This window comes from Carlito syrichta, unplaced genomic scaffold (genome assembly GCF_000164805.1).
Source record: "Carlito syrichta isolate Samal-C Ts95f unplaced genomic scaffold, Tarsius_syrichta-2.0.1 Scaffold301784, whole genome shotgun sequence".
Classification (NCBI taxonomy): Eukaryota; Metazoa; Chordata; class Mammalia; order Primates; family Tarsiidae; genus Carlito; species Carlito syrichta.
In genome coordinates, this window is record NW_007245880.1 from 542,175 (window position 1) to 556,008 (window position 13,834).

Below are 13,834 nucleotides of genomic sequence, written 5' to 3' on the forward strand. Positions count from 1 at the left end.
ATCATAACTGTCATTGTCATCATTTATTGACTATTCCACTATTTGCCACATACTTTTAATACTACAGTCATAAAACTTACAAAATACTTTTTTTTTCATATGTATGTATACATTTATCCATCCTCAGGGAAATGCTTAGAAGTAGTTATCATCACCTCCATTTTGTGGATGACCAATCTGAGACACAGAGGCTAAGTAACTTGTTTATGGTCCTGCCTTACATAAGAAAAAAAGCGGCAGATCTAGAATTCAAACTCAAGATGACTTGATTCCCATGCCTCTGACCATACACAGCCTTGCTCTGCCCCGCTCAGCCATGCTAAACTTCCTGGTCTTTGACCGTGGTGTGATCTCTTCTGAGACAGGCATAGCACCGTGGAGGTAGAGAAGACAGCTTCAAAACATCACCGTGATGAAAGTGCTAATATAAACGCAAGGCTAAGTGTGCAGAACACAAGGCACTTGCTTTTCTTCCAAAGAATTCAATTTTTAAAACGTTTATCTTTCTGTTCCGTGTGTACAATACCGCCATCCCAAGATAGCCACTGTTAACATTTTCTAGATAAGATTCAATTTTATATCCTTCCCTGTTGAATTCAAATGCCCTCAGCAAGGTTTCCCTTGTGAATTCCCAGGACACTTACATTCTCATGGTTACCTCTGACACTGAGCTCTAGCTTAAGTTTCGATTTAGTTTAATCTGTATACTGTCTTGCTCACCCCTACCTGTGTCTCTCTGCTCATTTTCAGGTCAACTAAATTGTGCAGCTCAGTCTTTTACCTCCATTAAAACTAAGAATAGCAACAATGTCTTCTCCCGCAGGCACACAGACACAGACGAACATATAGATAGAATCATAAACACAGAGACACAGGTACAATGTGCTTGTGAATATTGTGAGTGTAATTTGAGATAGATGTGATTCATGAGGGGGCTCCTCCCCAAAACATGGAATTATCTTTTAGAGGGTGAGCCTCTTGTAGTTCACTCGGAATTTGTTCCTCTGGATCAAATTGTCAGCCAAAGTTTTGACTTGGAAGTTTTGAGAAGGCTGCATCACGATTTGTGGAAGAAACATCCCAAGCTGTGGCAAACAGGTGACTGGGTCTTCCACCATGACAGTGCACCTGCCCAGGCTGTGCTGAGTGTTCAACGGTTTTTGATAAAAGAGGACGACTCCCCTGCCCCGCCCTCCTTAGTCACCTGATCTTGTCCCGAGTGATTTTTTTTTCCCCCTGGATGAAAAAAGTCCTTAAAGGGAAATGTTTTGCCAATGTGGAAGAGGTGAAACAAAAAACGGCAGAAGCACTAAAAGGCATCAAAATTGATGAGTTCAAAAAACTCTTAAAAAAAAAAAAAAATTAGCCGGGCTGAGCCCGCGGGTTCGAAACCCGCCTGGGCAACTTGGCGAGACCTCATCTCTACAATAAAAAAACAAACCTCTTTTGAGCAGTGGGAAAAGCATCTCGATAGATGTATTGTGTCGAGTGGAGAGTACTTTGAAGGTGCCTGAAGTTTAAACATGTAAGAGTAAATGCACAATTTTTATATAATTGGTTTTTTTTTTGTCCCCCTCTTTTATATGCGGACAATGCAAACAATCTCAGATCAAGTATTAGACACCCCTATTTGTTCAAGTCATTCAGCTACCCATTGTCTCTTGGCCTTTCTCTTCCCTTCTGGGCCAGCCACTGGAGTTTTGATTGAGATTATGTTAAATTTATGAAGTAATTTAAGCTTTAGAGTTTAACTTAGAATTTCTAACATTCTACCTTTCCACTTTAGAGCACAAGACAACTCCCCATCTTTAAGTCTCCATCATCTTTTGATAAAACTTTATATTTTCTTTTCTTTTTTCTTTTTTTGAGTTGGAGTCTCAGTCCTTCGCCCCGGCTGGAGTGCAGTGGCATGCACGCTCACGGCCACCCCAGTGTCGACGGGCTGGGCTCCGGCCATCCTTCTGTCTCAGCCTTCCGAGTAGCTGGAACTACAGATACATGCTACCTCGCCCAGCTATTTTTTATTTTATTGTAGAGAGGAGGTCTCGCCAAGTTGCCCGGGCTGGTCTCGAACCCGCGGTCTCAGGCAATTCACTCACCTTGGCCTCCCAAAGTGCTGGGATTATAGGCTGAGCCACCGAGCCCGGCCAAAACTTTATATTTTCATATAGCCCCTATGCATTTTACATTGAGCTATTTAGTTATATTAATACAATTGTGATATACTAAACCGACCTGCCTTCTTGGGATAAATCCATAGCAACTCAAGAAAGTAAATCTCTTAATAAGTTGCTGAGGTAATTTGCTAATATTTTATTTGAGATTTTTGTTTTTTCAAAAGTAAAATAAGGAGTAGTTTTATTTATTTTAGGTTAAGTAACAGAATTGTACTAGCTTAAAAAATTGGTAGGTTTCTACTTTTTAAAAAAGTTCTTATGTGACATAAACTTGCAAAACTAGCTAGCCCTGTGGATTTTTTGTGAGATAATTCAGGCTTTTTGCTTGTTGAGTTTAACTTTAGAAATTTATATTTCCTAATAAAATAATTACATATATTTATATTTATAAGCTGAGATACATTTGATTTTCTTATAGCTTGAAGGATCTTCTTAAGAGCTATATGGTTGCCTCTTGTTTTTCTCTCAGTTCTAGTTACTAATAGATTTGAAAGACTTACTATTATAAATTCTACTCACACCAAAGACTCTCTCTTAGAATTCTCATCTTTCTCTTTATTTACCACTATTTTTTCTTTCTCTTTGCCTTTCTTGAGTCGTATTCTTTTAAAACTGTTTTGTGAGCAGAGTTCTTGGTTTATTTAGATTCGTTAACAAACCAAGTATTTGAAACTACAGTTTAAACAACACGGATTTGAACTGAACAGGTTTACTTATATGCAGTATTTTTTCCCACTGATCCAATGCAGGTGGGTAATATAGTATTCCTGGAATGCGAAACCCAGTCTAAGAGCATTTGTCTTTCTATAGGTCATTTTAAGCATTTTTCTTTTTTGCAGGGCGGGAATAAGCTTTATTTTTAAAGCAACCTGAAAAGAGCAGCCGGGGGACCACATTTACATACTGATAGGAGGGAGAACACGGTTACATGACCATTTAGCAAGGTCTTAGTTGGGGGGTCTCATCAATTCCTGCCCAATGCCTACTCAATTTCCTCTTCAGGCTGAAGTGAAAAACAGACTTGAAGATGCCAGTGATGACTTTGTTATCCAAACATGCTCCCATTTCAGGTAAGAGGACATCTGGGTTTAACTTACTGAGGGATCTACTTAATTATTAAAATAAATATTTACACTGAGAATACAGTTAAGTTATAGCTTTCTTCACATTTTCACATTTTTAAAAGAGCCACAGAGGTTTCACCATGTTTTTAGCAGTTGAGTTGGTAAAGATCCTGTCTCCATTATTAAAAGATGAATTGCATTCAATTACTTCTCACAACCGCCAACTGGAAGGTTATTCTAGTGCTTTTAAAGTACTGGTTGGGCTGGCATCTGCGATGGTAACCAAGTAAATGAGATTTCTATGTAACACATGCTGGTACTGGATGCACTCGTTCGCCCAGCCCCTGTTCTGATATTCCACAATACAGCAGATCAGTTGGTTATTCTCCTCAAGGAGCTGCTGGATGGTCTCTTGATTGACTTCTACCTTGCCCCTCAACCAGTCCAGAACGAAGGCCGCCAACATCCCAAGGAACCTGGTTGGAATCCTGCCTTGGGAACTGAGGACCACCAGGCGTCCAGACTGGAGCCAACCCCGTTTTAAACATTTTTCTTTAAATCATAAATAATAGTCAGTCTTCTGACATGCTGTTTTATGCTTTGATTTTTTTTTTTTTTTGCACTTCCCTATTGTTTTCTTTTAGGTTCTCCCCTCCCCGTCTTTTGCTTATTTGGCTTATATTTTGTTTACATTTGTCTTCCCTAGTCATTTTGATGTATGCATCCTGTTTTTTATTTTATTAGTAGTTACACTTAAGTTTTCAAAAACACTCCTTAACCTATAATTCCCTATTTTTAATAATAAATAGTAAAATCATATTTTGAACATTCATGTATCAAAGAAGATCGCTGCATAATTTAACTTTCTCTCATTCTTCTTTTTCCCTTCCAAGTCTTTGCTAACTAACTTTCTTGAGATCCAAATTACTTTTAACAGTACAGATTTTCAATTTGAAAAGTAATTTTGACATTAAAATATAGTTTAATGGTGGAAGTACATTTTCCAGTCTAATTTCATTGGCTTGATTTCATTGGCTAGATTTGACAATACGATGATTGGTAGTCTTAGCACTATACTAACAGTTCTTCTTTTTTTTTTGACTTTAGTAGGAAGTTGGCAAAGGCTACAAGGGTGCTAGTTAGATGACATTTTAATTCTGAGATTCAGACTTCATTATTAGTGGATATATTTACATGATGTTATTAATTAAATATGACCTCATATTGGTGTATTTTAAAATCTTTTGTTTTCTTTAATCAAAAAGGGGTTCAGATTTTCAGTTGTGACAGTCTGCACATTTGAACTTTATATTTCAAATTGTGCAAAATAGAGGAGGACGAATCCCTATTGTCATCGAGGTTTGAGCTGCATCTTGGAAGAAATTGGATTTAAACAGATAAGTAGCTATATATGTAGGGAGAGGCATCCTTGGCAGAAGAAATAGTACCAGCCATGGCTAGGAAAGGAAAGTTTGTAGGAGGTGTGGGGATTAAGAGACCAATGGTGCTAAAATTTTGCAGTAGTTCAAGTGAAAGGGAACAAGGGTGTGAAAAGTGAGAGACAGTACAAAACTAGAATGGACAGATTATGGGGACTGGATATCCCAGTGAGGAGGAGAGAGTTGTTGACAATAATTCAAAGTTTTCTAGCATCTTTGACTACAAAAGGTGGATTTAGGAGATAATGAGAGGAAGAAAGGGAAGATTGAGAGGTGAAAAGATGCTGAGTTCATGTTGGACATAGAACTGCATTTGAGATGCCTATCTAGATGTCCAGCAGGCATTTTATACATGTGTTTATTGTTGAGACTATGTTAGAATTAGAAACCTAGATTTGGAACAGGTGCCAACTGAAATCCTGAAAGTTGGTGAGATCACCTAAAACGGAAATGGGGTCTTCTGTAGCCCTGGTCAGGCTATAATCTCTGAGCTAAGCCATAGCTACTCATTAAGTTTTGACAAGGAGGGTGAAAAGGAAATGAGATTGAAGAGAAACCTGCTCTTTTAGATTCAGAGTCTTACATGTGGCCATAGAGTACTCATGTATTTATTCTGGAGTGATCAAAGTACTACAGCCAGTGGATTCTCAGTCAAACAATGTATAGGGAGAACATACTGTGTTCAGCTAATTGGGGAAAAGGAAGAGTCATGAACTCTAACACTGTTCCGGATGTTTTACATTTGAGATCTCAAGTTAGTCATCACTGTTGCTTATTTTGTCTAAACCGGTTTCCTCATCTGTAGTATGGAGATATAATGTCTAATTCACGTGACAGTCATGAGAATTAAGTAAAAATAATGATTATAAAGTAACTGGACTGTGGTGGGTTTTTAATAAGTTATAGCTATTATATTAATAATGATTCGAGTGATTATTCATGTGTAATTGAAACACTGCTGTAAAAAATAGAATGAGCAAATACTTGCTAGTAGTGATGTACAAACTGTGTTTTTTAAAGTAATAGCAGCTCTAGGGAGGTGCCCAGAAGACTACTTCAAGATTGAGGGAGCAGCTTCAAAGCTGTGGTTTTATTTATTTATTTATTTTTCAAGTCGGAGTCTCACTTTGTTGCCCAGACTGGAGTGCAGTGGCACGCTCAAGGCCACTGCAGCCTCGACCTACTGGTCTCAGGCGGTCCTTCCACCTCAGCCTTCCAAGTAGCGGGAACCATAGTCACGCGCCACCATGCCCGGCTAATTTTTTGGTTTTTTTCATTGTAGAGATGAAGTCTCGCCAAGTTGCCCAGGCTGGTCTCAAACCCGTGGACTCAGGCAGTCCTCTCACTTTGGCCTCCCAAGGTGCTGGGATTATAGGCATGAGCCACCGCAGCCGTCCTTGCTTCTATTTCTTTATCAACCCACAGGAAGCATGGTTTTATCTGCTTATGAGTGTCACTTGAAATGAATGGGGGAAGGAACAGTTATTGAATCCAGAGAGAGTGCAGTGGCAAGAGAGGATTTTCCATAAGAACTGTGGCTTCTGTGGGAGACCCAGCAGAAAGAATTGGGAGAATAAATGCCCAGCCATACTCTCCTACTACCCTCTTATTTCCTATTGGTGTCATTAGTTGCAACCAATGTGACACAGGAATCTCCGTGCTCCCAGAGCTGAGTGCAGAAGGGTAGAGAGTAGCTAGAGAGGAGAATACCTTGTCAAAAGAGAAGAACTGAGGAACAGCCTGATCTTAGCAAGTGAGACTCTTACACTATGATGTTTACATTTGTGTACTAAACGTGACTTAAGAATGGATCAGTCCACGCCCAGAATATCTGAATTGAACATTTAATGAAATTGCCTCTCTGGCTTTCATGTTTGGGGATGATTTTACTCAAGGAACTGCACAGATAGGCTCTCTCTCCTGGCTGCCAGAACACCTGACATAGTAGATCTTATATTGTCTACGTAGGAAGATAAAGGAGTTGCTCTCCTAAGCTATTACTGTGAACGTGTACAGCAGCTGCTGTATATAGGGGTCATACCTGTCATACTTACTGGGTACTAATTCTGTGCCATCCATAAGACACAGTCCCTGCCCTGTAGCATCTGAGAGGTTTTCCCAGGGTAGGTGAAAGCGTGAACCAAGTCTTGGAGGCCAAGCAGGAGTTAGCCAGTTGAATGTGGAGTGATGTGTTAGAGGAAGGCGATGCAGACAGGGATTATAGACAGTTTGTGCAAAGATTCCAGGGATGATTCCTAAAGAAGAGCTCCTAATGCGTTTGGAATGACATCACCACCGCTGGAAGAAATATAGGGACTGGTAGGGACTCAAGGGGATTGCGCTAAATACGTAAGCCTCTCTTAGTGAAGACTCATATGCCAGTGACTCTGAAGACATTTAGGCCTGCAGTTTGAGAGAGGAAAACATGGGCATGATATTCAGTTGGAATTCCACCCAGCAAATGTATCTGTAGTTTGCAAAGTATCAGTATTTTTGTTGTTGTTGTTGATTGAGGAGAGGGAATATAACCAAACACACTGCTTCCTAAAGAGGTGGTGCCCAATCACAGATTAATTCGCATAGGCCTGAAGGACAGTAGATTCCAGAACTGTAATTAAGGAATTCCTAAACTAAGTGATATCAGGCTAGAGGGCCCCTGAGCCCTCTTCCACTACTGAGCTAAAATCATGGCCCCACCAGCGGGCGGAGGGATTATGCTTCAGAATGCAGAACTACTGTCCTGTTTCAGAGGTAAGAGAAGCAAAGTACAGGGAGGGAAAAGAGGATTCTTTAAGCAAAAGATGCAGAGTGTATCGCATTGTCAGATTCAATGCAGAGCATTCCACTAAATAGTGTTGCCAGAAATAGAATGTGCACAGACTCACTTTTAAAGACAATGAAGAAAAGGTAAAGGAGGGTTCTCAGAGCTAGAGCTACACATGGGACTCTTTGGGTTGGGTTAGGTTAGGTGAGTGATCTCCCTGTGGCTCAGCTGGCAAGGGCCATGGGGCAACTTCTTACATTCATCTCTGAGTAGCCCCCAGATCTCCCCAAGGCTGATGCCATACTGCCAAGTTGGTTGAGAAACTTCTTTTCCAGAATAACTTGCATGTGCAGAGCACTGATCTCCTGTTAAGGTCACCCTGTAAGAAAGAGGGCAAGAATCAAAGGACTTTTGAAGAAAACACAGGAAATCTTCCTTGGCTCTTGGTCAGCCTGCTTCCTGCCCATGTGGGTTTGAAGTGTGAGGGAGGGTAGATACACAGCAGGACACAAAGCCATTAGCAGTCCTTCCTTCTAAGGGTGCCTTAGTTCCAAGACGACTTAAAAAATATCTTCTGGGGCTGCCACAGACCATAGCTTCATATGTATTTACTTGATCAAGCTGGCTTTGTGCCATGCTGATACAAACAGCCCTTCATTCAAAAATCAATGGTTTAGAAGCTGTCCTCCCAATTTACACATGAGCTGTCCTCCCAAGTCAGAATTCAATAAGACAATAAGACAGAACTTCAAAGCTCTTAACTATTGCCTGTTGATCATGTCAGGCAATTAGTAATTCACAAAATAGTTACTGGGTTTAAGATGCATTACTTTCAGTTACCGTTGAAATTTTTCCAATTCAATTCAAACACATTTACAATATGTACAGTCTGTCAAGCCCAGTGCTTGGAGCTCACAGTCTAAAGAAGGCGACATGTCAATATTTAATTAGAATGTTGCCATTTGATTGTTCACAATAGCAAGAACATGGAACCAACCGTGCTGCCCATCAAAAGAGGACTGGATAATAAAAATGTGGTACACATACACAATGGAATACTACGTAGCCATAAAAAAGAACAAAATCATGAACTTCACAGTAACCTGGATGGAATTAGAGTCTATAATACTGAGTGATCACATGTTCTCACTCGTAAATGGACCTTAAACCGTATTACTATAAGAAAAGGATTGAAAGTGGCGGGAAACTGCAGGGGGCGGGGAGGGGGGATTGACAGTAGTTAAGATCTGCCTGGGGAAGGGGGGGCACACCTCATCGATAAGGGTACCTGCACGGTAAATATTTGTATACCTAACCCTGAATTGTACCCCACAATTTTAAATAAAAATTAAAAGAGGGGGAAAAAATGAATGGTAACAGGGGTAACTGCATGATCAATGTTTGTATACCTAACCCTGAATTGTATCCCACATCTTTGCCATAGAAATTTTAAAAAAAAGAATGTTGCCATTTGATTGATTAGTTGCATATGTATTTCGTTTTTTTTTTTTGAATTGGAGTCTCAGTCCAGGCTGGAGTGCAGTGGCATGCTCATCGCCAACCCGGCATTGACCTGCTGGGCTCCGGTGATCCTTTGCCTCAGCTGGAACTACAGGCATGCACTACCACGCCTGGCTAATTTTTTTATTTTACGGTAGAGACAAGGTCTTGCCAATTGCCATGGCTGGTCTCGAACCCACAGGCTCAGGCAATCTACTCGCCTTGGCATCCCAAAGTGCTGGGATTACAGGCTGAACCACCGAGTCTGGTCTGTGTATTTCTAAAAGTGAAAGTCTTTTAAAATTACAGAAAAAATACGATGCTAAGTATGCAAAACAGTAAGTGAACATCTGCTATACTTCTTCCCCACCCTAGCTCTGATTCCTGTGGCTGGCAATTTCATTAGCCACAGTTATCACTGTTGTCAGGTTGGTATATGACTTCTAGGCTTTTCTCTATATTTGGACCAAGATAAGATCATATATACTAGTCTGTATTTTGTTTTTCTTTACTTTGTGTTTCAAGGACATGATTCCAGGCAAACTTATGATACTCATCATATGCATATATTGTTATTCTTTTAGACGTGCTCTTGTTCACAAACTTTGTGTTACTTCCAATTTGTGGCTATATGCTGCAATGAATATCCTTGGCATATCTTTGCATATTTTTACTGCTAGATATGGCAGATACATTTTTATTCTACTTAAAAAAAATTGGTATATATACTGTATAATTGTATATATTTTTGTATGTAATTTTTTTGTATGTACAACATGTATTCATGTAGCTGCCACATGATACATGAATCAGGATACAGAATAGTTCCATCACCCCCAAAATCTGTTTTTATGTTGATGCTGTAGTCAAATCTCTCTCAGCCCTAGTCTTTGACAATCACTCATTTGTTGCTTATCCCCATGGGCTTACCTTTCCCAAATGCCATATAAATGCAGTCAGATAGTAGGTAACCTTCTGATATTGGCCTTTTGTTGTTGTTGTTGTTGTTGGGATCTCACTCTGTTGTTGCCCAGGCCGAAGTGCAGTGGCATGATCATGGCTCACTATATCTCTACCTCTTGGGCTCAGGCAATCCTCACACCTAATTGGCTTATTTTACACAGCAAAATGATATGTTATTGCAAGTATCAATAATTTGTTCCTTTTGATGGCTGAGTGTCATGGGTGCATCATAGCTTATTTATGAATTCATCTGTTGAAGGATATTTGGGTGTTTCAATTTAGGTGATTATGAATAAATAGAGCTTCTGTAAACATTCATTGTATGAACGTGAATTTTCATATCTGTAGCATGAATACCTATAAGTAGACTTGATGGATGATATTAAGCGTTTGTTTAACTTCATAAAAAACTATTAAACCAATTTCTACAGTGGTTATACTATTCATTTTACATGATCATCATCAATGGCTGAGAATTAGTTGCTACACATTCTAGCTAGCACTTTGGTATTACTGAGTTTTTGTTTTCTTTCTTTTTTCTTGAGCTCTTCTAATATGTCTGTGGTGGTATCTCATTGTGGTTTTACTTAGCATTTCTCTAAGAGCTAATGATAGTAAACATCTTTTGTGTGCTTATTTGCCATCCATATCTTATTGTTTGGTGAAGTGTCTCGATTCTTTTTCTCATTTTTAAAAAATTGGGTTACTTTCTTACTGTTGTTTTGAGAAGTTTTTTTTTTGTGCATTATAGATACAAGTCATTTGTCAGATGTGTGATTTACAAATATTTTCTCCTAGTCTGAAATTTGTCCTTTTATTTTCTTAACAATGCCTTCTGTAGACTAAAGTTTTAAATTTTAATAAAAATTCAACCTATCAATTTCTTTTTCTTTATGGTGTCATAGCTAACTTTTAGTGTCTTAGCTAACAACTCACTCAACTTACTGCCTAACTCCAATATCATGAAAAATTTCTCCTATATCCCCAGATTTTTGTATTTGTATGTATTATGCATCTATTTTTAGTTATTTTTTATATAAGGAGAGAGATTGCAGGTTAGGGCTCTTTTTTTTTTTTTGCATATGGATGTTCAAGTGTCCCAATATTAATTCTTGAAAAAAACGACTTTCCTTCATTGAATTGTAAAAAGATACATTTTTTTTGTTTGTTTTTGAGTAGGATCTCATTCTGTTGCCTGGGTTAGAGTGCCGTGGCATGATCAAAGCTCACCATAGTCTTGACCTCCTGGGATCAGGTAATCTTTCCTCTTTAGCTGTTGTGTGTGCCACCACACTGGCTAAATTTTTTTTTTTTTTTTTTTTTTTTTTAGTAAAGACAATGCCTCATTATGTTTCCTAGGCAGATCTCTAACTCCTGGGCTCAAGCAATCCTCCCACCTTGGCATCCCAAAGTACTGGGATTACAGGCATGAGGCACCATGCCTGGCCTGAAAGATGCGAATTGGTATAAGACGAGAACAGATTAATTGTTAAAATAATGAGTTTAAGCCAGTCTGTCTAAATTTAAATCTCAGTTCAACCACAAGTTAGCTGTATGACAATCACCAAGTACTTAACTTTTTTGAGCCTTAATCCCCTTTTGTGTAAATGGAGATAGTCCTAGGACCTACTTCATAGATTGCTATGATGATTGAATTATTATGTGGAACACACGGTAGTTAACACATATAATGAGTGATAAATTAAGGTTAGTTTTTTATGTAACTTTAGTTATAGATAATGCATACAGGTCCCATAAAAATGTTTTACTAATTATACTCCCCATCAACAATATAAATGTTTCTATTTATCAGTCAGCACTAGTTATTATTCCTTTCTATTCTTTGGCAATTTGATAGGCAAATAATGAAATATCCTTTTAGTTTGCATTTTGAGATTTAGGTTAAACATCTTTTCATATGTTTATTGGTGTACCTGTTTTATTGTGTAACAAGGCATCCTGAAACATAAAGATAAAACAACAAACATTTATTATGATTTATGGTTCTATAGGTCATCTGGAAAGCTCTTTGGTCTAGGCTGGATTGGCTGATCTCTGTGATCAGCCAATGGCTTGACTGGGGCTAGATAGCTTAGGATGCTTCATTCTCATATCTGGCAGCTGGTCTACCGAGCCTCAGCTGAAATGGCTCATGTCTATGCCGTGTAGTTTCTCATCATCCAGTAGGTTAGTCTGGGCTTCTCATGATAGCTTCAGCGTTCCATTTAACTTCATTATATAACAATCTTTTGCTGTATAGAAATTTTTTACTTTTTTTATAATCAAGTCTTACAGTGTTTTTCTTTATGACTTTGAGGATATTCACGCCTTGGGATGATCAAACTATAAGCTTCTTGATGGCAGAAACCATATTTCATTCTTCACTCAAGGAATGCAACATAGAGCACAGCCCCTAGTACTTACTAAGTTAATGTTTGTTGAATAACTTCATTCATTGAAAGCCAATTTCACTCAGCCATTTAGTTAATCACTTATCTTAACAGTATTAATCATGTACCTATTAGGCACCAGGCATTGGGCTAATTGTTAGGATACAATGATGAGAGAAAGAGACTTTTCTCATGGTATTGAAGCATAGTGGGTAGTAACGGAACTTAGTATCAGTGAGACATAGGTTCAAATTCCATCTTTCTACTTGTGTGAACTTGGACATATCCCTGAACATTCCTGAGTTTCAGGGTTTTTTTTTTTAACCTATAAAATGGAATATAAATGCCTTCCTTCAATATTGTGAGAATTCAAGTGGACAATGTTTGTAAAACATTTAGCATAGTGCCAGTTATGTTGTATATAACAAAAAAATGTCAATTTCTTTCCCTACATGGTATAATCTTAGACCTGCTGGGAAGGCTATAGTTCTGTTATCAACCTCCTCTAACAACTTTCATTTTCCTGATTTTCTTCCTTTATAGGCTCATTTCTTGGTTTATTCTTCTAGCAGTTCTCAGTGGATTGTCACTTTGAGTAATTCCTGGTTATTCTCTTTTGTGCAAGCAGGTCAATCAAATTTCCTTCTTTATCATTGGACATCTCCAAGGTTCGCCAGGTGCCATGCTGCCAAATTTGCGTGCATTCCGAATTTTCTCACACTAAGGATCTGGCCATTTACACTGCTACTGTGGAGTAACAGAAAGGGCCCTGGAGAGAAATCAGCACTTGAGGGCTGGCTTTAGCACTATCATTTCTATGATCACTGATCAGTCTTTCTATAAGCCTCAGATTGCCCTTTATAATGTGTGAGGCTTGCACCAAGCACTTTATTTTTATTTTTATTTTTTTGTTGGTGTCCTAGTCACAGAGGAGACTCAGTCACTGGTGTGCACCAAGCAATTAAAAAAAATCCCTTCCCATTTAAACAATCTTTGTTTTGATGGAACCATGCTTTCTCCTTCCCTGCTGCTTCACAGAATGGAGTTTCCATGTAAATGAACATTCAATAAAGTCTCACTGTGTGAACACTCTGCCTTTTCCCTGGAAATAACAAGTTTTCTGCCAGCTGACTGATCCTAATTCTAACTAAAACATGTGTTATTTGGCCTGGATGGAAAATTTCTCACATTTGAAGGTGGGGAAAGGATGCCAGTCCCTTCAGTAGACAGACAAGGCCCCATTTGGCTGGAAAGCAGGAATGGGAAGTGGGCATACCCTCTGGGGAAACTGGCTTGGCACAACTCCTGGGTGAGAACAGGAGTTTTTTTGTTAGAAAGACACAGCCCAGTCACATCCAGGATGCCCTTGTCTAACTCTAGACTCCAAGCTATACAATAAAAAAGTTAGCAACTTCCTTTAGTTATTTCCAGCCTTGTGCATTTTGGTATCTTCTCATCAGTGGCCCAATATCTTGGAAAGAAACTTAAAGATGAAGTTATTGCTCAGAGATTTACTACAGACATAAAAGGATCATGG

General features: G+C 38.8%; 1 protein-coding gene and 1 pseudogene across 4 annotated transcripts in view; one reads left to right on the plus strand and one right to left on the minus strand.

Moving 5' to 3' along the window:
* The window catches only part of TEK (TEK receptor tyrosine kinase), a 122,692-nt gene that overhangs the window by 22,810 nt on the left and 86,048 nt on the right, over positions 1-13,834 (plus strand). The window lies entirely within an intron of this gene.
* Positions 3,023-3,707, minus strand: LOC103257532 (annotated as a pseudogene). The gene has a single exon (XR_002481818.1). The product of XR_002481818.1 is annotated as an SS18-like protein 2 pseudogene (transcript).